This window comes from Anabrus simplex, chromosome 9, assembly GCF_040414725.1.
Source record: "Anabrus simplex isolate iqAnaSimp1 chromosome 9, ASM4041472v1, whole genome shotgun sequence".
In the NCBI taxonomy this organism is placed as follows: domain Eukaryota; kingdom Metazoa; phylum Arthropoda; class Insecta; order Orthoptera; family Tettigoniidae; genus Anabrus; species Anabrus simplex.
In genome coordinates this window covers 61,417,660-61,438,246 of record NC_090273.1, presented here as the reverse complement: position 1 = coordinate 61,438,246, position 20,587 = coordinate 61,417,660, and the positions used below count along the sequence as shown (strand labels likewise).

The window sequence follows — 20,587 nt, the reverse complement described above, 5'->3', positions numbered from 1 at the left end:
TGTAGCTGCAGTAGATGGTGATATTCTTTCTTTGAATGTTCGAAGCTTGTCGTAAATTTGGTCAAATTAAATCGGAATTCTAGGCTTATATATGCTACGTTGTATGACTGGTACTATGCCTTCCCTCGCAACCGAAATAGCTCAGCTAGGAGCGTGTTGTGCTGAAGATCCAATGGTCCCTGGTCCGAGCCCGGGGTTCGACAAGTGATTTTCCTGAATTTGCAGCGGAATTTAGTAGGTAGTAGTCAGTAGTAATAATCGGTTCTTCAAATTTAAAAGGTTAGCCCGATTTATTCAAATTACAACGGAATTCTGGGCTTTTATATCCAACATTGAATGAGTGGACAACGGCTTGTTTCGTAGCCGAAATAGCTCAGCTGGGAGAGCGTTAGACTGAAGATCTAAAGGTCCCTGGTTCGATCCCGGGTTTCGGCAGGGAGTTTTGGTCAAATTACAACGTAATTCCGTATGTAGCAGCAGTAGGTGGCGATATTCTTTCCTTGAATGCTCGAAGCTTGGCGTAAATTTGGTCAAATTAAATCGGAATATACCGATTTTATATGCAACATTGGATGAGTGGTACAAGGTCTACGTTTGTACCCGAATTAGCTTAGCTGGGAGAGCGTTAAATCTGAAGAACTAATGGTCGCTGGTTCGATCCCGGGTTTCGGCAGGAATTCGCATCAATTTGCAACATAGTTCAGTAGGTAGCATCCAGTGGGAAGTAATATTCGTTCTTTGATTGTTAAATATTTAGCGTAAATTTGGTCAAATTACAAGGGAATACCACGTTTGATGAGTGGTACAATGGCTTCGTCAGTTGCCGAAATAGCTCAGCTGGGAGAGCGTTAGACTGAAGATCTAAAGGTCCCCGGTTCGATCCCGGGTTTCGGCAGGAAGTTTTGGTCATATTACAACGTAATTCTGTATGTAGCAGCAGTAGGTGGTGATATTCTTTCTTTGAATGCTCGAAGCTTGTCGTAAATTTGGTCAAATTAAATCGGAATTCTAGGCTTATATACGCTACGTTGTATGACAGGTACTGTGCCTTCCCCCGCAGCCGAAATAGCTCAGCTAGGAGCGTGTTGTACTGAAGATCCAATGGTCCCTGGTCCGAGCCCGGGGTTCGACAAGTGATTTTCCTGAATTTGCAACGGAATTCAGTAGGTAGTAGTCAGTAGGTAGTAATATTCGGTCTTTCAAATTTAAAAGGTTAGCCCGATTTTTTCAAATTACAACGGAATTCTGGGCTTTTATATGCAACATTGGATGAGTGGTACAACAGCTTGTTCATCATCATCATCTGTTTACCCTCCAGGGTCGGCTTTTCCCTCGGACACAGCGAGGGATCCCACCTCTACCGCCTCAAGGGCAGTGTCCTGGAGCTTCAGACTCTTGGTCGGGGATACAACTGGGGAGAATGACCAGTACCTCGCCCAGGCGGCCTCACCTGCTATGCTGAACAGGGGCCTTGTGGAGGGATGGGAAGATTTGAAGGGATAGGCAAGGAAGAGGGAAGGAAGCGGGAAGGAAGCGGCCGTGGCCTTATGTTAGGTACCATCCCGGCATTCGCCTGGAGGAGAAGTGGGAAACCACGGAAAACCACTTCCAGGATGGCTGAGGTGGGAATCGAACCCACCTCTACTCAGTTGACCTCCCGAGGCTGAGTGGACCCCGTTCCAGCCCTCATACCACTTTTCAAATTTCATGGCAGAGCCGGGAATCGAACCCGGGCCTCCGGGGGTGGCAGCTAATCACGCTAACCACTACACCACAGAGGCGGACACAACAGCTTGTTTCGTAGCCGAAATAGCGCAGCTGGGAGAGCGTTACACTGAAGATCTAAAGGTCCCTGGTTCGATCCCGCGTTTCGGCAGTAAGTTTTGGTCAAATTACGACGGAATTCGGTAGGTTGTAGCCAGTAGGAAGTAATATTCGTTCTTTGATTGTTAAAATTTTAGCGAAAATTTGGTCAAATTACAATGATTTCCACGTACGATGAGTAGTACAATGGCTTCGTCAGTAGCCAAAATAGCTCAGCTGGGAGAGCGTTAGACTATAGATGTGAAGGACCCTGGTTCGATCCCGGGTTTCGGCAGGAATTCGTGTCAATTTGCAATGTAGTTCAGTAGGTAGCATCCAGTGGGAAGTAATATTCGTTGTTTGATTTTTAATTATTTAGCGTAAATTTGGTCAAATTACAAAGGAATTCCACGTTTGATGAGTGGTACAATGGGTTTGCTAGTAGCCGAAATAGCTCAGCTGGGAGAGCGTTAGACTGAAGATCTAAAGGTCCCTGGTTCGATCCCGGGTTTCGGCAGGAAGTTTTGGTCAAATTTCAACGCAATTCTGTACGTAGCAGCCGTACGTGGTAATATTCTTTCTTTCAATGCCCGAAGCTTAGCGTAAATTTGGTCAAATTAAATCGGAATTCTACGATTTTATATGCAACATGGGGTGAGTGGTACAAGGTCATCGTTTGTACCCGAAATAGCTTAGCTGGGAGAGCGTTAGTCTGAAGAACTAATGGTCCCAGGTTTCGGCAGGAAATCGTGTCAATTTGCAACGTAGTTCATTAGGTAGCATCCAGTCGAAAGCAATATTCGTTCTTTTATTGTTAATTATTTAGCGTAAATTTGGTTAAATTACAAAGGAATTCCAAGTTTGATGAGTGGTACAATGGGTTTGCTAGTAGCCGAAATAGCTCAGCTGGGCGAGCGTTAGACTGAAGATCTAAAGGTCCCTGGTTCGATCCCGGGTTTCGGCAGGAAGTTTTGGTCAAATTACAACGTAATTCTGTATGTAGCAGCAGTAGGTGGTGATATTCTTTCTTTGAATACTCGAAGCTTGGCGTAAATTTGGTCAAATTAAATCGAAATTCTAGGCTTATATACGCTACGTTGTATGACTGGTACTACGTCTTCCCTCGCAAGCGAAATAGCTCAGTTAGGAGCGTGTTGTACTGAAGATCCAATGGTCCCTGGTCCGAGCCCGGGGTTCGGCAAGTGATTTTCCTGAATTTGCAACGGAATTCAGTAGGTAGTAGTCAGTAGGTAGTAATACTCGGTCTTTCAAATTTAAAAGGTTAGCCCGATTTTTTCAAATTACAACGGAATTCTAGGCTTTTATATGCAACATTGGATGAGTGGTACAACAGCTTGTTTCGTAGCCGAAATAGCTCAGCTGGGAGAGCGTTAGACTGAAGATCTAAAGGTCCCTGGTTCGATCCCGGGTTTCGGCAGGAAATTTTGGTAAAATTTCAACGCAATTCTGTAGGTAGCAGCCGTACGATGTAATATTCTTTCTTTCAATGCCCGAAGCTTGGCGTAAATTTTGTCAAATTAAATCGGAATTCTACGATTTTATATGCAACATGGGGTGAGTGGTACAAGGTCTTCGTTTGTACCCGAAATAGCTTAGCTGGGAGAGCGTTAATCTGAAGAACTAATGGTCCCAGGTTTCGGCAGGAAATCGTGTCAATTTGCTACGTAGTTCATTAGGTAGCATCCAGTCGAAAGCAATATTCGTTCTTTTATTGTTAATTATTTAGCGTAAATTTGGTCAAATTACAAAGGAATTCCACGTTTGATGAGTGGTACAATGGGTTTGCTAGTAGCCGAAATAGCTCAGCTGGGAGAGCGTTAGACTGAAGATGTAAAGGTCCCTGGTTCGATCCCGGGTTTCGGCAGGAAGTTTTGGTCAAATTACAACGTAATTCTGTATGTAGCAGCAGTAGGTGGTGATATTCTTTCTTTGAATACTCGAAGCTTGGCGTAAATTTGGTCAAATTAAATCGAAATTCTAGGCTTATATACGCTACGTTGTATGACTGGTACTATGTCTTCCCTCGCAACCGAAATAGCTCAGTTAGGAGCGTGTTGTGCTGAAGATCCAATGGTCCCTGGTCCGAGCCCGGGGTTCGACAAGTGATTTTCCTGAATTTGCAACGGAAATCAGTAGGTAGTAGTCAGCAGGTAGTAATACTCGGTCTTTCAAATTTAAAAGATTAGCCCGATTTTTTCAAATTACAACGGTATTCTAGGCTTTTATATGCAACATTGGATGAGTGGTACAACAGCTTGTTTCGTAGCCGAAATAGCTCAGCTGGGAAAGCGTTAGACTGAAGATCTAAAGGTCCCTCTTTCGATCCCGGGTTTCGGCAGGAAGTTTTGGTCAAATGTCAACGCAATTCTGTAGGTAGCAGCCGTACGTGGCAATATTCTTTCTCTGAATGCTCGAAGCTTGTCGTAAATTTGGTTAGATTAAATCGTAATTCTAGGCTTATATACGCTACGTTGTATGAATGGTACTGTGCCTTCCCCCGCAGCCGAAATAGCTCAGCTAGGAGCGTGTTGTGCTGAAGATCCAATGGTCCCTGGTCCGAGCCCGGGGTTCGACAAGTGATTTTCCTGAATTTGCAACGGAATTCAGTAGGTAGTAGTCAGTAGGTAGTAATATTCGGTCTTTCAAATTTAAAAGGTTAGCCCGATTTTTTCAAATTACAACGGAATTCTGGGCTTTTATATGCAACATTGGATGAGTGGTACAACAGCTTGTTTCGTAGCCGAAATAGCGCAGCTGGGAGAGCGTTAGACTGAAGATCTAAGGGTCCCTGGTTCGATCCCGGGTTTCGGCAGGAAGTTTTGGTCAAATTTCAACGCAATTCTGTACGTAGCAGCCGTACGTGGTAATATTCTTTCTCTCAATGCCCGAAGCTTGGCGTAAATTTGGTCAAATTAAATCGGAATTCTACGATTTTATATGCAACACGGGGTGAGTGGTACAAGGTCTTCGTTTGTACCCGAAATAGCTTAGCTGGGAGAGCGTTAATCTGAAGAACTAATGGTCCCAGGTTTCGGCAGGAAATCGTGTCAATTTGCTACGTAGTTCATTAGGTAGCATCCAGTCGAAAGCAATATTCGTTCTTTTATTGTTAATTATTTAGCGTAAATTTGGTCAAATTACAAAGGAATTCCACGTTTGATGAGTGGTACAATGGGTTTGCTAGTAGCCGAAATAGCTCAGCTGGGAGAGCGTTAGACTGAAGATCTAAAGGTCCCTGGTTCGATCCCGGGTTTCGGCAGGAAGTTTTGGTCAAATTACAACGTAATTCTGTATGTAGCAGCAGTAGGTGGTGATATTCTTTCTTTGAATACTCGAAGCTTGGCGTAAATTTGGTCAAATTAAATCGGAATTCTAGGCTTATATACGCTACGTTGTATGACTGGTACTATGTCTTCCCTCGCAAGCGAAATAGCTCAGTTAGGAGCGTGTTGTACTGAAGATCCAATGGTCCCTGGGTGAGCCCGGGGTTCGACAAGTGATTTTCCTGAATTTGCAACGGAATTCAGTAGGTAGTAACAGTAGGTAGTAATACTCGGTCTTTCAAATTTTAAAGGTTAGCCCGATTTTTTCAAATTACAACGGAATTCTAGGCTTTTATATGCAACATTGGATGAGTGGTACAACAGCTTGTTTCGTAGCCGAAATAGCTCAGCTGGGAGAGCGTTGACTGAAGATCTAAGGGTCCCTGGTTCGATCCCGGGTTTCGGCAAGAAATTTTGGTCAAATTTCAACGCAATTCTGTAGGTAGCAGCCGTACGAGGTAATATTCTTTCTTTGAATGCCCGAAGCTTGGCGTAAATTTGGTCAAATTAAATCGGAATTCTAGGCTTATATACGCTACGTTGTATGACTGGTACTATGTCTTCCCTCGCAACCGAAATAGCTCAGTTAGGAGCGTGTTGTGCTGAAGATCCAATGGTCCCTGGTCCGAGCCCGGGGTTCGACAAGTGATTTTCCTGAATTTGCAACGGAAATCAGTAGGTAGTAGTCAGCAGGTAGTAATACTCGGTCTTTCAAATTTAAAAGATTAGCCCGATTTTTTCAAATTACAACGGTATTCTAGGCTTTTATATGCAACATTGGATGAGTGGTACAACAGCTTGTTTCGTAGCCGAAATAGCTCAGCTGGGAAAGCGTTAGACTGAAGATCTAATGGTCCCTCTTTCGATCCCGGGTTTCGGCAGGAAGTTTTGGTCAAATGTCAACGCAATTCTGTAGGTAGCAGCCGTACGTGGCAATATTCTTTCTCTGAATGCTCGAAGCTTGTCGTAAATTTGGTCAGATTAAATCGTAATTCTAGGCTTATATACGCTACGTTGTATGAATGGTACTGTGCCTTCCCCCGCAGCCGAAATAGCTCAGCTAGGAGCGTGTTGTGCTGAAGATCCAATGGTCCCTGGTCCGAGCCCGGGGTTCGACAAGTGATTTTCCTGAATTTGCAACGGAATTCAGTAGGTAGTAGTCAGTAGGTAGTAATATTCGGTCTTTCAAATTTAAAAGGTTAGCCCGATTTTTTCAAATTACAACGGAATTCTGGGCTTTTATATGCAACATTGGATGAGTGGTACAACAGCTTGTTTCGTAGCCGAAATAGCGCAGCTGGGAGAGCGTTAGACTGAAGATCTAAGGGTCCCTGGTTCGATCCCGGGTTTCGGCAGGAAGTTTTGGTCAAATTTCAACGCAATTCTGTACGTAGCAGCCGTACGTGGTAATATTCTTTCTCTCAATGCCCGAAGCTTGGCGTAAATTTGGTCAAATTAAATCGGAATTCTACGATTTTATATGCAACACGGGGTGAGTGGTACAAGGTCTTCGTTTGTACCCGAAATAGCTTAGCTGGGAGAGCGTTAATCTGAAGAACTAATGGTCCCAGGTTTCGGCAGGAAATCGTGTCAATTTGCTACGTAGTTCATTAGGTAGCATCCAGTCGAAAGCAATATTCGTTCTTTTATTGTTAATTATTTAGCGTAAATTTGGTCAAATTACAAAGGAATTCCACGTTTGATGAGTGGTACAATGGGTTTGCTAGTAGCCGAAACAGATGATGATGATGATGACGAAGACCTTGTACCACTAACCCAATGTTGCATATAAAATCGTAGAATTCCGATTTAATTTGAGCAAATTTACGCCAAGCTTCGTCAGTAGCCGAAATAGCTCAGCTGGGAGAGCGTTAGACTGAAGATCTAAAGGTCCCTGGTTCGATCCCGGGTTTCGGCAGGAATTTTTGTTCAAATTACGACGGAATTCTTTAGGTTGTAGCCAGTAGGAAGTAATATTCGTTCTTTGATCATCATCATCATCATCATCTGTTTACCCTCCAGGTTCGGTTTTTCCCTCGGACTTAGCGAGGGACCCCACCTCTACCGCCTCAAGGGCAGTGTCCTGGAGCTTCAGACTCTTGGTCGGGGGATACAACTGGGGAGTATGACCAGTACCTCGCCCAGGCGGCCTCACCTGCTATGGTGAGCAGGGACCTTGTAGGGGGATGGGAAGATTGGAATGGATAGGCAAGGAAGAGGGAAGGAAGCGGCCGTGGCCTTAAGTTAGGTACCATCCCGGCATTCGCCTGGAGAAGAAGTGGGAAACCACGGAAAACCACTTCCAGGATGGCTGAGGTGGGAAACGAACCCACCTCTACTCAGTTGACCTCCCGAGGCTGAGTGGACCCAGTTCCAGCCCTCGTACCGCATTTCGAATTTCGTGGCAGAGCCGGGAATCGAACCCGGGCCTCCGGGGGTGGCAGCTAATCACGCTAACCACTACACCACAGAGGCGGACCAAGGTCTTCGTTTGTACCCGAAATAGCTTAGCTGGGAGAGCGTTAATCAGAAGAACTAATTGTCCCTGGTTCGATCCCGGGTTTCGGCAGGAATTCGTGTCAATTTGCAACGTAGTTCAGTAGGTAGCATCCAGTGGGAAGTAATATTCGTTCTTTGATTGTTAATTATTTAGCGTAAATGTGGTCAAATTACAAGGGAATTCCACGTTTGATGAGTGGTACAATGGCTTTGTTAGTAGCCGAAATAGCTCAGCTGGGAGAGCGTTAGACTGAAGATCTAAAGGTCCCTGGTTCGATCCCGGGTTTCGGCAGGGAGTTTTGCTCAAATTACAACGTGATTCTGTATGTAGCAGCAGTAGGTGGTGATATTCCTTCTTTGAATGCTCGAAGCTTGGCGTGAATTTTGTCAAATTAAGTCGGAATTCTAGGCTTATATACGCTACGTTGTATGACTGGTACTATGTCTTTCCTCGCAACCGAAATAGCTCAGCTAGGAGCGTGTTGTGCTGAAGATCCAATGTTCCCTGGTCCTAGCCCGGGGTTCGAAAAGTGATTTTCCTGAATTTGCAACGGAATTCAGTAGGTAGTAGTCAGTAGGTAGTAGTAATATTCGGTCTTTCAAATTTAAAAGGTTTGCCCGATTTTTTCAAATTACAACGGAAATCTAAGCTTTTATATGCAACATTGGATGAGTGGTACAACTGCTTGTTTCGTAGCCGAAATAGCTCAGCTGGGAGAGCATTACACTGAAGAACCAAAGGTCCCTGGTTCGATCCCGCGTTTCGGCAGGAAGGTTTGGTCAAATTACGACGGAATTCGGTAGGTTGTAGCCTGTAGGAAGTAATATTCGTTCTTTGATTGTTAAAATTTTAGCGAAAATTTGGTCAAATTACAATGATTTCCACGTACGATGAGTAGTACAATGGCTTCGTCCGTAGCCGAAATAGCTCAGCTGGGAGAGCGTTAGGCTATAGATGTGAAGGTCCCTGGTTCGATCCCGGGTTTCGGCAGGAATTCGTGTCAATTTGCTACGTGTTCAGTAGGTAGCATCCAGTGGGAAGTAATATTCGTTCTTTGATTGTTAATAATTTAGCGTAAATTTGGTCAAATTACAAGGGAATTCCACGTTTGATGAGTGGTACAATGGCTTTGCTAGTAGCCGAAATAGCCCAGCTGGGAGAGCGTTAGACTGAAGATCTAAAGGTCTCTGGTTCGATTCCGGGTTTCGGCAGGAAATTTTGGTCAAATTACAATGTAATTCTGTATGTAGCAGCAGTAGGTGGTGATATTCTTTCTTTGAATACTCGAAGCTTGGCGTAAATTTGGTCAAATTAAATCGGAATTCTAGGCTTATATACGCTACGTTGTATGAATTGTACTATGTCTTTCCTCGCAACCGAAATAGCTGAGCTAGGAGCGTGTTGTGCTGAAGATCCAATGGTCACTGGTCCGAGCCCGGGGTTCGACAAGTGATTTTCCTGAATTTGCAACGGAATTCAGTAGGTAGTAGTCAGTATGTAGTAATATTCGGTCTTTCAAATTTAAAAGGTTAGCCCGATTTTTTCAAATTACAACGGAATTCTAGGCTTTTATGTGCAACATTGGATGAGTGGTACAGCAGCTTGTTTCGTAGCCGAAATAGCTCAGCTGGGAGAGCGTTAGACTGAAGATCTGAAGGTCCCTGGTTCGATCCCGGGTTTCGGCAGGAAGTTTTGGTCAAATTTCAACGCAATTCTGTAGGTAGCAGCCGTACGTGGTAATATTCTTTCTTTGAATGCTCGAAGCTTGTCGTATATTTGGTCAAATTAAATCGGAATTCTAGGCTTATATACGCTACGTTGTATGACTGGTACTGTGCCTTCCCCCGCAGCCGAAATAGCTCAGCTAGGAGCGTGTTGTGCTGAAGATCCAATGGTCCCTGGTCCCAGCCCGGGGTTCGACAAGTGATTTTCCTGAATTTGCAACGGAATTAAGTAGGTAGTAGTCAGTAGGTAGTAGTATTCGGTCTTTCAAATTTAAAAGGTTTGCCCGATTTTTTCAAATTACAACGGAATTCTAAACTTTTATATGCAACATTGGATGAGTGGTACAACTGCTTGTTTCGTAGCCGAAATAGCTCAGCTGGGAGAGCGTTACACTGAAGAACCAAAGGTCCCTGGTTCGATCCCGCGTTTCGGCAGGAAGGTTTGGTCAAATTACGACGGAATTCAGTAGGTTGTAGCCAGTAGGAAGTAATATTCGTTCTTTGATTGTTAAAATTTTAGCGAAAATTTGGTCAAATTACAATGATTTCCACGTACGATGAGTAGTACAATGGCTTCGTCAGTAGCCGAAATAGCTCAGCTGGGAGAGCGTTAGACTATGGATGTGAAGGTCCCTGGTTCCATCCCGGGTTTCGGCAGGAATTCGTGTCAATTTGCAACGTAGTTCAGTAGGTAGCATCCAGTGGGAAGTAATATTCGTGCTTTGATTGTTAATTATTTAGCGTAAATTTGGTCAAATTAAAAGGGAATTCCACGTTTGATGAGTGGTACAATGGCTTTGCTAGTTGCCGAAATAGCTCAGCTGGGAGAGCGTTAGACTAAAGGTCCCTGGTTCGATCCCGGGTTTCGGCAGGAAGTTTTGGTCAAATTTCAACGCAATTCTGTAGCTAGCAGCCGTACGTGGTAATATTCTTTCTTTGAATGCTCGAAGCTTGGCGTAAATTTGGCCAATTTAAATCGGAATTCTAGGCTTATATACGCTACGTTGTATGACTGGTACTATGTCTTTCTTCGCAACCGAAATAGCTCAGCTAGGAGTGTGTTGTGCTGAAGATCCAATGGTCCCTGGTCCGAGTCCGGGGTTCGACAAGTGATTTTCCTGAATTTGCAACGGAATTCAGTAGGTAGTATTCAGTAGGTAGTAATATTCGGTCTTTCAAATTTAAAAGGTTAGCCCGATTTTTTCAAATTACAAGGGAATTCTAGGCGTTTATATGCAACATTGGATGAGTGGTACAACAGCTTGTTTCGTAGCCGAAATAGCTCAGCTGGGAGAGCGTTAGACTGAAGATCTAAAGTTCCCTGGTTCGATTCCGGGTTTCGGCAGAAAGTTTTGGTCAAATTTCAACGCAATTCTGTAGATAGCAGCTGCACGTGGTAATATTCTTTCTTTGAATGCTCGAAGCTTGGCGTAAATTTGGTCAAATTAAATCGGAATTCTACGATTTTATATGCAACATTGGGTGTGTGGTACAAGGTCTTCGTTAGTACCCGAAATAGCTTAGCTGGGAGAGCGTTAATCTGAAGAACTAATGGTCCCTGGTTCGATCCCGGGTTTCGGCAGGAATTCGTGCCAACTTGCAACGTAGTTCAGTAGGTAGCATCCAGTGGGAAGTATAATTCGTTCTTTGATTGTTAATTATTTAGCGTAAATTTGGTCAAATTACAAGGGAATTCCACGTTTGATGAGTGGTACAATGGCTTCGTTAGTAGCCGAAATAGCTCAGCTGTGAGAGCGTTAGACTGAAGATCTAAAGGTCCCTGGTTCGATCCCGGGTTTCGGCAGGAAGTTTTCGTCAAATTACAACGTAATTCAGTAGGTAGCAGCAGTAGGTGCTGATATTCTTTCTTTGAATGCTCGAAGCTTGTCGTAAATCGGAATTCTACCCTTTTATCATCATCATCATCGTCATCATCATCGGTTTACAGGTTCGGTTTTTCCCTCCGACTTCGCGAGGGATCCCACCTCTACCGCCTCAAGGGCAGTGTCCTGGAGCTTCAGACTCTTGGTCGGGGGATACAACTGGGGAGTATGACCAGTACCTCGCCCAGGTGGCCTCACCTGCTATGCTGAACAAGGGCCTTGTGGAGGAATGGGAAGATTGGAAGGGATAGGCAAAAAAGAGAGAAGGAGGCGGCCGTGGCCTTAAGTTAGGTACCATCCCGGCATTCGCCTGGAGGAGAAGTGGGAAACCACGGAAAACCACTTCCAGGATGGCTGAGGTGGGAATCGAACCCACCTCTACTCAGTTGACCTCACGAGGCTGAGTGAACCCCGTTCCAGCCCTCGTACCACTTTTCAAATTTCGTGGCAGAGCCGGGAATCGAACCCGGGCCTCCGGGAGTGGCAGCTAATCACGCTAACCACTACACCACAGAGGCGGACAGGTAGTAGTCAGTAGGTAGTAATATTCGGTCTTTCAAATTTAAAAGGTTAGCCCGATTTTTTCAAATTACAAGGGAATTCTAGGCTTTTGTATGCAACATTGTATGAGTGGTACAACGGCTTTATTAGTAGCCGAAATAGCTCAGGTTGGAGAGGTTTAGACTGAAGATCTAAAGGTCCCTGGTTCGATCCCGGGTTTAAGCAGGAAGTTTTGGTCAAATTACAACGGAATTCTGCAGGTAGGAGCAGTAGGTGGTCATATTTTTCTTTGAATGCTCGATGCTTGGCGTAAATTGGATCAAATTAAATCGGAATTCTACGCTTTTACGCGCTACGCTGTGTGACTGGTACTATGCCTCCCTTCGCAACCGAAATAGCTCAGCTGGGAGAGTGTTAGGCCGAAGATCCAATGGTCCCTGGTCCGACCCGGGGGTTCGACAAATGATTTTCCTGAATTTGCAATGGAATTCAGTACGTAGTAACAGTAGGTAGTAATATTCTATCCTTGAATTTTCGAAGCTTAGAGTAAATTTGGCAAATTTACAACAGAATTCTACGCTTTTATATGCAACATTAGATGAGTGGTGCAACAGCTTCTTTCGTAGCCGAAAAAGCTCAACTGGGAGAGCGATAGACTAAAGGTCTAAAGACCGAGCTCGATAGCTGCAGTCGCTTAAGTGCGGCCAGTATCCAGTATTCGGGAGATAGTAGGTTCGAATCCCACCGTCGGCAGCCCTGAAAATGGTTTTCCGTGGTTTCCCATTTTCACACCAGGCAAATGCTGGGGCTGTATCTTAATTAAGGCCACGGCCGCTTCCTTCCCACTCCTAGCCATTTCCTCTCCCATCGTCGCCATAAGACGTATCTATGTCGGTGCGACGTAAAGCAACTAGCAAGAAAAAAGGTATAAATTTCCCTGGTTCGGTCCCGGGTTTCGGCAGGAAGTTTTGGTCAAATTTCAACGTAATTCTGTAGGTAGCAGCCGTACGTGGTAATATTCTTTCTTTGAATGCTCGAAGCTTGGCGTAAATTTGGTCAAATTAAATCGGAATTCTACGATTTTATATGCAACATTGGGTGAGTGGTACAACAGCTTGTTTCGTAGCCGAAATGGCTCAGCTGGGAGAGCGTTAGACTGAAGATCTAAAATTTCCTGGTTCGATCCCGGGGTTCGGCAGGAAGCTTTAGTCAAATTACAACGTAATTCTGCAGGTAGCAGCAGTAGGTGGTAATATTCTTCTCACAGTTACGAGCGAGACATCGGGAAGTGCAGACGTGTGAATGAGCTGAGGTGCGCAATATGGGAATAACGATACAGCAATACAGGCTAAGAATTGGAAGATGGCATGGTGCAAGGCAGGGTTGGAAGGAAGGTGGAGTTGAGAGAGGAAGAGAAATTAGTGGTTATAAAGTACTGTTGGAGATTATGTTGTGTGCGACGGTTATTGCGACGCTGCTGGTGGTAGGAGGTATAGAAAAGAGTCCGGGTCCAAACCAGGGACCGTTCGGCTGGGAGGAGCTTGAAGAGATCAAGAGAGTGGTGAAGGAAGCAAGCAAAGGAGAAGAAATTAAGGAAATGATGCAGGAACACCAGGCAACCCAAATGAAGGAGATGAAGGACTTAAAAAGTTTTATAAAAGAAGAAATTGGAGGTGTAAATGACAAGTTAGCGGAGATAGAAGATGAGGTAGAGAGCTTGAAAAAGAAGGTGGTGGTACTGGAAGAGGAATTAACAGCAATGAAGAGAGAAGTGAGGTTAGCGAGGAACGAATCGGCAAGAAAAAATGTGTTTGTGTATGGTGTACCTGAGGAAGGAATAGAATCAAAAGTGGAATTAGTATTGAAAGTGGTGGACATAGTTTCGAACAAAATGAAGATAAACTTTTCTGAAGTTGATATAGATGATATATATAGAGTGGGAAGGAACAAGGGACATAGACCGGTGAAGTTAAGATTAATATCAACCCTGATGGCTGATATACTTCTGAGGAATGCTGGAAATTTGAAAGGATCGAACATTTATTTGAAGGCTGAGATAGAGAAAGAAGATAGGATGAGGTTGGAGGTCTATAAGCGGCATATGTGGCGTGCTAGAGTGGAGGGATTGCGAGTCAAGATAGTGGGGAGGTGTCTGGTTACTTCAGGCAGAAATTGGTCGCGATCGTGGACACAGGAGGAACTGCTGAGGATGGAAAAATGTGAGGAGGAAATGAGTTGCAGAAATCGAGAGCAGGGCGACATCAGTACGGAGAAGGAAGAGAGAAGAGGGGACTGCGGTGTCAGCGGGCAGGTAGCGAAGACAGCAGAGTCCTTGGTGAGTCAGAACAGCCCAGGAAGGAGTGAATCAACAAGTAGGACACTAGACCGAAGTGAAGTGGATACAGGTAGTGAAGAGGTGACGGGAAGGGAAAGGAGTCAGGCTAGTGACTTAACCTCCCCAAATAGGAATAATGCAGAAATAAACCTGGAGAGAAAGCAGGCGTTAAATAAGGCGAGATCCTTAAGTTTAAAAGATCTATGGGGTGGGAAAAAAGGCTCTGGCACGGAAAAGGGGAAGGATGGGGGTGAGAAGAAAGAGAGGGATGGGGTGGAGCCAAAAGGAAGAATCACGAGAAGTAAGGGGGGAAGTGGTGAAATGCAGAAGTATAGGGAGGGAGGGGGAGGAAATAAATAACTAGATATGGTGATAGGGATGCTGAATATTGAGGGCTTGATGGGGAAGTTAGGGAATAAGGAAATTGTGGATTTAGTGAAAGATTTTGAGATTATTGCTCTAGTAGAGACGTGGTTAGGGAAGGGGGTTGAAATTACATGGGATGGTTATAGAGTAGTTAACGTGTTAAGGGAAAAAATAGGGAAGAGGGGCCGAAACCCAGGGGGCATAGTAGTTTTAATAAGGAATGAGATAGCTGAATGGGTGGAGACGTTACAGACTAGGGTAGAAGGGGTAGTGTGGTTGAGAGTAAAAATGGGGAAGGGGGCAGCGGAAGCAATTTGTCTGGCACTGCTTTATAACCATCCGAGCGATTCAGTGTATGCAAATAAACATTTTTTTGACGAACTGATTGAAGAAATAAACACAATTAAAGGAATGTATGTAGAAGATGGGATGATTTTATTGGGGGATTGGAATGCGAGAGTGAGCAATAGAGTACCGGTATATGGGAAAGAAGTAAAAGTAGACGGGATACTGCAAAGGAAGAGCAAGGATAATGTTGTAAATAGTTATGGAGAAAGGTTATTAGAGTTATGTGCTCTAGAACATTTATTTATTTTAAATGGGTGGATGAAGGGGGATAGTGTGGGTGATTTGACGTATATTACAACAAATGGAGGGAGTGTGGTGGACATAGGAATAAGCTCAGAGATAGCGTTAAGGAGAATCATTTTTGAGGTGTTAGAATATGGGTTGACAGAACATATGCCTATCAAAATAAAATTGAGAACTTTGGTTGCTGATGAGAAGGGAAAGATGGAGGAAAGTAAGGAGAGGTATAGGAATGGAGGATGGAAGTATGTATGGGATGATAATACCAAAGAGAAATTAAGACGGCATTTGAAAGAGGAGGGAGATATATTAAGGGTAGGAATTGAAAGGGCGGTAGAAGGGAATGATATGGATAACGTGTTAAAATTAATTGAACTCCCTGTATGGAGGGTGGGGAAGAAAGTGAGGAGAAGGGTAGAGTGAAAAAAGAATAAAATGAATGGATGGTTTGATGAAGACTGTAGGAGAAAACGTGAGGTTGTAATGAGAGCCCTAGCGGAGTTTAGGAAGGAGGGTACGCAAGAAAATTTTTTTTTTTTTTTTGCTATTTGTTTTACGTCGCACCGACACAGATATGTCTTATGGCGACGATGGGATGGGAAAGGCCTAGGAAGTGGAAGGAAGCGGCCGTGGCCTTAATTAAGGTACAGCCCCGGCATTTGCCTGGTGTGAAAATGGGAAACCACGGAAAACCATCTTCACGCAAGAAAAAAGGAAGGAATATTGTAAATTGAGAAGGGAATATAAAGAGGTATTGAATGAGAAGAAGAGAGAATGGAAGGAGGCGGAAGCTGAAAAAATAAATATATATTGCAGAGAGAAGAAATTTGAGAGGATTTGGGAGTCAATAAACAAGATCAGAAGAACGAAACCGGAGGGGAAGGGAGATAAAATAGGAGAAAACGAGTGGGTTAGGCATTTTAAAAGGCTTTTAGAAGGGGAGAGGAAATTGGGTAGAGAAATAGACAAGTCACAAATTGGAAGGGAACTGGAAGTAGGCATTACAATATTGGATGGGGAGATAACAAGGCAGGAGGTAATTACAGTATTAAAAAATGCTAGACCCAAGGCTGCAGGAGGTGTGAATGGTATTTCCAATAGTGTATGGAAAGAGGTAGGGGCAAATGAACCGATGTTGAGAGGGATAGTGAAATTCTTTAATAGGTTGCTGGAAACGGGGAAATTTCCTAGAGAATGGAGGATGGGGGTATTATGCCCTATTTATAAAAATAAAGGAGCTAGTAGTGATCCAAACAACTATAGAGGAATTACACTCCTAGACTCGCTGTCAAAGGTGTACACAGGGGTTTTGGCGAATAGGATAACAAATTGGGCGGAACAGTACGGTAGGATATCTGAGTTCCAAAATGGATTTAGGAAAGGATGTAATACAGTTGATAATGTTTGGATTCTGGACACTTTGATTACAAAGTATGTGAGGATAGCAGGGCGTAAATTATTTATAGCAGCGATTGACTTAGAAAAAGCCTTTGATACGGTCAGTAGGGAGGCGCTATTTTTGAGATTAGGGGAGGTTGGAATGTCGAAAAAAATGAGGGTGGCAATTGAAACTATTTATGAGGAAGTGTTTGTGATGATTAAATTGCAGGATGGAAGGTTGAGTAAGTGTTTTGAATCGAAAAGCGGGGTGAGACAGGGATGTAAGCTATCCCCGATATTATTTATATTATTTATAAATAATATTTTAGAGGGTCATGGTGGAGACGCATGGCATTGCCCTTGGGTAGGGAAAATGGAGGTTCCGGGGTTGCTATTCGCGGATGACCTATTGATTTTGGCTTTGACGGCAAATGGTTTGCAGAAAGGGTTGGACAAGGTAGTTGAATATACTAGGAAATGGTCTCTCAGAGTAAATGTAAGAAAGACTCAGATATTGGTGTGTAGGAAAAGGGGTGGGAGAAAGAATAAGGAAGTCTGGAGGCTGGAGCAGGAAGAAATTAAACCAGGGGGAAAAATTGAGTACCTAGGTGTAATAATTAGTAAGAATGCTTCTTGGAAAAATCAGTGTAAGAAGGCAAAACTTAAAGGAAGAGGAGCGCTTGCGGTAGTAGGGGCATTAGAAAAGAAATTTCCAGACGTTAAATACAAAATTCAGAAAACGGTGTTTAAATCACTGGTAATGGGCAAAATGCTATTTGGGGTTGAAGTATGGGGAATGGAGGAAGATAGGAGTGAACTAAACCAGGTGGTGGCGAAATTTAGCAAGATCATGATGGACCTACCGAATTGTACAGCCAATGCCGGGGCCAGATTAGTCTGTAAAGAATCGATAGAGGTTGAAATAGCTAAGAGGGTGTTCAAGTACTGGATTAGATTGGAGGAAGGGAAGGGTGGGGCGTTAGTACAAGAAACGTTTAATTTTCAGAAAGATATGACGAATGAAGGTTACTGGGTGAATAAGTGCAAAAAATGGTTACAAAAGATTGGATTGGGGTTATATGGAGAGGTCTGGGGGGATGGTAGGAATAAATGGGTATGGGAAAGGATAAAGGGAAGACTACTAGATATGGAAAGACAGAGCTTAATAGGGGAATGTAGAGAGAGAGTCTCTTTATCAGTTTTAAATAAATTGGTGGAAGTAATAAACCCGAAAACGGAGTTTGAGGGTAGAAGGGATAAGAGAGGTTTGTATTGGTGGTTATTGGGTGTTCCGAGGAATAGGGGATGGGTAGGTAGTGAGAATAGGGATAGATGTGTGTTATGTGGAGAGAAGTGGGAGGACCTGCATATTTTTAATCAATGCCGACCTTTGGCGGAGATAAAGATCAAACTACTAAGTAAGAAGGAGCTGCATATGGTAGGGGAAAGCTATAAGATAACATCTTGGTTATGTAGAGAGTGGGAGAAAGGAACGAATATAACGAAATTCTTAAATGTGGCCAGAGCTATATTTATAAAGAAATTGAGGGAGTAACAGGGGTTGTGCAGATAATGTGGTTTGTGCTGAGGGAGAAAGAGGGAAGGCATTCTGCTCAGGGGAATGGATATCCGCCCTGAGCAAATGCGGGAAGGGTATCATGATAATCATGATATCAGAAGAGGGGGCTTTAGTGTTAGGGGAAAGGGGGAGAGCACCTTGCCCTGTGGAAAGGTGATCCGCCTGGGGCAAAGGGAAAGCCTGAGAAAATTAGGTAAGCGTTGAGAAAAGGGGAGGTTGAGTAGGTTTGAGGGTAGTGTAAAGCTTAGTAAAAAAAAAAAAAAAAGCGAGTTGACTGAGTGAACTAATGGACTTGGAATGGAGTACTGTCTGTTGGTGTGTAAATGAGGAGTGGAAAAAAAAAGGGATTGTTTGTGAGGAAGAAGTATAAAGAAGGTATATGTGATAGATATTGAGATAGATTAAGTGGGAATGTAGTTAAGGAGAAAATGTGGGCAGTATGTAAATTATGAAAGTAGGTAAAAAAAATTAAATGGTGTAGATGCCTTGATGAAGGGTGTAAAATTGAGGGATTCTTGATGTTTATGTATTAAGTTTAATGTGTAATAGTAATTTAGATAGATTAAGGGGGACTGTAGTTAAGGAGAAAATGTTGGAAGTATAAAAATTAAGTCCAACGGTTTGAGGCAAGTGTGGTGTTGTAGATTGTGAAGACTGAGTGAACTGATGGACTTGGAATGGAAACTGTCTGTTTGTGTGTAAGTGAAAAAAAAATTGTTGATGTTTAAGTCTTAAGTTCAAGAAGGTGAGATGTAGTGGGCGGGAATAGTGCGAGAGAGGAGAAGGTGGCGTATCAAGGGAAGAGGGACGGGTTGGGGCTTGACCCAACCCAAAGAAGCTAGGCTTTAGCATGTCTGCACGGCAAGAAAAGAAAAAGAAGAGGGAAGGTAGTGAGCTGACAATGAACAGAGAAGGTGTGACGTATATAGCGGAAGTGTGTGACAAGCCATGTGATGGGTCCGGTTTCCGCCAAGCTGGCTTGGCACACATGGTAGGTAAGGAATACATTGTCAGCAGGTGTAGGTGAGAAATAAGATCAGTTCTCACGTGGCGAGGCTGGTCCCTGCGATCAACGGGTTGGTGGGCATGTATTCCATACCAGGGCTGACGCAGAGACCGGTCTACTATATATATTTTTTCTAGGTGGTTGGTAGGAATAGGGGAATAGGGAAATAGGGTAATTTGTAGTGCAGTGCTTCCTGCACGTTTGCCGGCTATCCGCGTGCGTGTGGGAGGACACTGAGTAGATTTAGAGGTAAATAATTTTGCTAAGTAGTTTTAGGAGAGATGTAGTCGCTCTGTCTGTCTTTATTACCTGTAAAGCCGATGGTGTATTCTAGGGTGGGTAATAAAGATATGTATGTATGTATGTAGCCTATGTATGGTAATATTCTTTCTTTGAATGCTCGAAGCTTGGCGTAAATTTGGTCAAATTAAATCGGAATTCTACGCTTTTTTACGCTACTTTGTGTGTCTGGCACTATGTCTTCCTTTGCAACCGAAATAGCTCAGCTGGGAGATTGTTAGGCTGAAGATTCAATGGTCCCGGTTTAGACAAGTAATTTTCGTGATTTTGCAGCGGAATTCAGTAGGTGGTAGTCAGTAGGTAGTAATATTCCGTCTTTCAAATTGAAAAGGTTAGCCCAATTTATTCAAATTACAACGGATGTCTAGGCTATTATATGCAAAATTGGATGAGTTGTAGCCGAAATAGCTCAGCTGGGAGAGCATTAGACTGAAGATCTAAAGGTCCCTGGTTCGATCCCGGGTTTCGGCCGGTAGTTTTGGTCAAATTACAACGTAATTCTGCAGGTAGCAGCAGTAGGTGGTATTATTTTTCTTTGAATGCTCGAAGCTTGGCGTAAATTTGAACAAATTAAATCGGAATTCTACGCTTTTACGCGCCACGTTGTGTTACTGGTACTATGCTTTCCTTCGCAACCGAAATAGCTCAGCTGTGGAGTGTTAGGCCGAAGATCCAATGGTCTCTGGTCCGGGCCCGGGGTTCGACAAGTGTTTTTCCTGAATTTGCAACGGAATTCAGTAGGTAGTAGTCAGTAGGTAGTAATATTCAGCCCTTGTTCGTACAGCAGAAGATTCCTTTCTTACGATCTCGGAAGTGTTTGCAGACAGAGTGATCAGTGCTGGTCTATTTCCCCCACGTTCTCCAGATTTAACAGTGTGTGATTTTTATTTGTTGGGGTAAACTGATAGAAAAAGTGTATCGAACAAATCCTTATACATTGGAGGTACTGAAAGAAAACATTGCGAATGAAATCAGAAAGATTACAATGGCAGAACTCATTCGCGTCAGCAAGAATGTGGTTACCCGATACAATGCCTGTTTAACCCAGGAAGGAGGACACTTCCAGCATCTTTTTAAGGTAAGTGTTGGAACAGTAATGGAACTATCCGGTTTCACTCCTTCCCCAAATTCTCAACCGTATATTGAGAGATTCAGCCAGTTTTCACAGCAACCACATAGCACAACAAAGGGACATTCGTCTTCGTTTTTAAAACATTACTTACAAGTTCACCACCTTCTCGATTCGCAACAACATTGCTTGTCCTGACGCTTTCTCCC

At 43.6% G+C, this 20,587-nt stretch overlaps 25 non-coding genes across 25 annotated transcripts; all 25 read left to right on the top strand.

Annotated features, from left to right (window-relative positions):
* The first annotated feature begins 362 nt into the window (after nucleotides 1–362).
* TRNAF-GAA (transfer RNA phenylalanine (anticodon GAA)) lies at nucleotides 363–435 on the top strand. The gene has a single exon. It is a non-coding gene; the product is annotated as a tRNA-Phe (tRNA).
* Nucleotides 436–822: 387 nt separating this feature from the next.
* On the top strand, nucleotides 823–895 carry TRNAF-GAA (transfer RNA phenylalanine (anticodon GAA)). Its single transcript has one exon. It is a non-coding gene; the product is annotated as a tRNA-Phe (tRNA).
* Nucleotides 896–1,803: 908 nt separating this feature from the next.
* TRNAF-GAA (transfer RNA phenylalanine (anticodon GAA)) lies at nucleotides 1,804–1,876 on the top strand. The gene has a single exon. It is a non-coding gene; the product is annotated as a tRNA-Phe (tRNA).
* A 149-nt stretch (nucleotides 1,877–2,025) lies between these two features.
* On the top strand, nucleotides 2,026–2,098 carry TRNAY-AUA (transfer RNA tyrosine (anticodon AUA)). The gene has a single exon. It is a non-coding gene; the product is annotated as a tRNA-Tyr (tRNA).
* A 149-nt stretch (nucleotides 2,099–2,247) lies between these two features.
* On the top strand, nucleotides 2,248–2,320 carry TRNAF-GAA (transfer RNA phenylalanine (anticodon GAA)). Its single transcript has one exon. It is a non-coding gene; the product is annotated as a tRNA-Phe (tRNA).
* Nucleotides 2,321–2,694: 374 nt separating this feature from the next.
* TRNAF-GAA (transfer RNA phenylalanine (anticodon GAA)) lies at nucleotides 2,695–2,767 on the top strand. Its single transcript has one exon. It is a non-coding gene; the product is annotated as a tRNA-Phe (tRNA).
* Nucleotides 2,768–3,168: 401 nt separating this feature from the next.
* On the top strand, nucleotides 3,169–3,241 carry TRNAF-GAA (transfer RNA phenylalanine (anticodon GAA)). Its single transcript has one exon. It is a non-coding gene; the product is annotated as a tRNA-Phe (tRNA).
* Nucleotides 3,242–3,615: 374 nt separating this feature from the next.
* On the top strand, nucleotides 3,616–3,688 carry TRNAF-GAA (transfer RNA phenylalanine (anticodon GAA)). Its single transcript has one exon. It is a non-coding gene; the product is annotated as a tRNA-Phe (tRNA).
* Nucleotides 3,689–4,089: 401 nt separating this feature from the next.
* On the top strand, nucleotides 4,090–4,162 carry TRNAF-GAA (transfer RNA phenylalanine (anticodon GAA)). The gene has a single exon. It is a non-coding gene; the product is annotated as a tRNA-Phe (tRNA).
* Nucleotides 4,163–4,563: 401 nt separating this feature from the next.
* TRNAF-GAA (transfer RNA phenylalanine (anticodon GAA)) lies at nucleotides 4,564–4,636 on the top strand. The gene has a single exon. It is a non-coding gene; the product is annotated as a tRNA-Phe (tRNA).
* Nucleotides 4,637–5,010: 374 nt separating this feature from the next.
* TRNAF-GAA (transfer RNA phenylalanine (anticodon GAA)) lies at nucleotides 5,011–5,083 on the top strand. Its single transcript has one exon. It is a non-coding gene; the product is annotated as a tRNA-Phe (tRNA).
* Nucleotides 5,084–5,482: 399 nt separating this feature from the next.
* On the top strand, nucleotides 5,483–5,554 carry TRNAF-GAA (transfer RNA phenylalanine (anticodon GAA)). Its single transcript has one exon. It is a non-coding gene; the product is annotated as a tRNA-Phe (tRNA).
* A 401-nt stretch (nucleotides 5,555–5,955) lies between these two features.
* On the top strand, nucleotides 5,956–6,028 carry TRNAF-GAA (transfer RNA phenylalanine (anticodon GAA)). The gene has a single exon. It is a non-coding gene; the product is annotated as a tRNA-Phe (tRNA).
* Nucleotides 6,029–6,429: 401 nt separating this feature from the next.
* Nucleotides 6,430–6,502, top strand: TRNAF-GAA (transfer RNA phenylalanine (anticodon GAA)). Its single transcript has one exon. It is a non-coding gene; the product is annotated as a tRNA-Phe (tRNA).
* A 490-nt stretch (nucleotides 6,503–6,992) lies between these two features.
* On the top strand, nucleotides 6,993–7,065 carry TRNAF-GAA (transfer RNA phenylalanine (anticodon GAA)). The gene has a single exon. It is a non-coding gene; the product is annotated as a tRNA-Phe (tRNA).
* An 800-nt stretch (nucleotides 7,066–7,865) lies between these two features.
* On the top strand, nucleotides 7,866–7,938 carry TRNAF-GAA (transfer RNA phenylalanine (anticodon GAA)). Its single transcript has one exon. It is a non-coding gene; the product is annotated as a tRNA-Phe (tRNA).
* A 626-nt stretch (nucleotides 7,939–8,564) lies between these two features.
* TRNAY-AUA (transfer RNA tyrosine (anticodon AUA)) lies at nucleotides 8,565–8,637 on the top strand. Its single transcript has one exon. It is a non-coding gene; the product is annotated as a tRNA-Tyr (tRNA).
* Nucleotides 8,638–8,785: 148 nt separating this feature from the next.
* On the top strand, nucleotides 8,786–8,858 carry TRNAF-GAA (transfer RNA phenylalanine (anticodon GAA)). The gene has a single exon. It is a non-coding gene; the product is annotated as a tRNA-Phe (tRNA).
* Nucleotides 8,859–9,259: 401 nt separating this feature from the next.
* On the top strand, nucleotides 9,260–9,332 carry TRNAF-GAA (transfer RNA phenylalanine (anticodon GAA)). The gene has a single exon. It is a non-coding gene; the product is annotated as a tRNA-Phe (tRNA).
* Nucleotides 9,333–9,955: 623 nt separating this feature from the next.
* Nucleotides 9,956–10,028, top strand: TRNAH-AUG (transfer RNA phenylalanine (anticodon GAA)). The gene has a single exon. It is a non-coding gene; the product is annotated as a tRNA-His (tRNA).
* A 615-nt stretch (nucleotides 10,029–10,643) lies between these two features.
* Nucleotides 10,644–10,716, top strand: TRNAF-GAA (transfer RNA phenylalanine (anticodon GAA)). The gene has a single exon. It is a non-coding gene; the product is annotated as a tRNA-Phe (tRNA).
* A 164-nt stretch (nucleotides 10,717–10,880) lies between these two features.
* On the top strand, nucleotides 10,881–10,953 carry TRNAF-GAA (transfer RNA phenylalanine (anticodon GAA)). The gene has a single exon. It is a non-coding gene; the product is annotated as a tRNA-Phe (tRNA).
* A 149-nt stretch (nucleotides 10,954–11,102) lies between these two features.
* On the top strand, nucleotides 11,103–11,175 carry TRNAF-GAA (transfer RNA phenylalanine (anticodon GAA)). Its single transcript has one exon. It is a non-coding gene; the product is annotated as a tRNA-Phe (tRNA).
* A 1,705-nt stretch (nucleotides 11,176–12,880) lies between these two features.
* Nucleotides 12,881–12,953, top strand: TRNAF-GAA (transfer RNA phenylalanine (anticodon GAA)). Its single transcript has one exon. It is a non-coding gene; the product is annotated as a tRNA-Phe (tRNA).
* A 6,754-nt stretch (nucleotides 12,954–19,707) lies between these two features.
* TRNAF-GAA (transfer RNA phenylalanine (anticodon GAA)) lies at nucleotides 19,708–19,780 on the top strand. The gene has a single exon. It is a non-coding gene; the product is annotated as a tRNA-Phe (tRNA).
* Nucleotides 19,781–20,587: the final 807 nt, after the last annotated feature.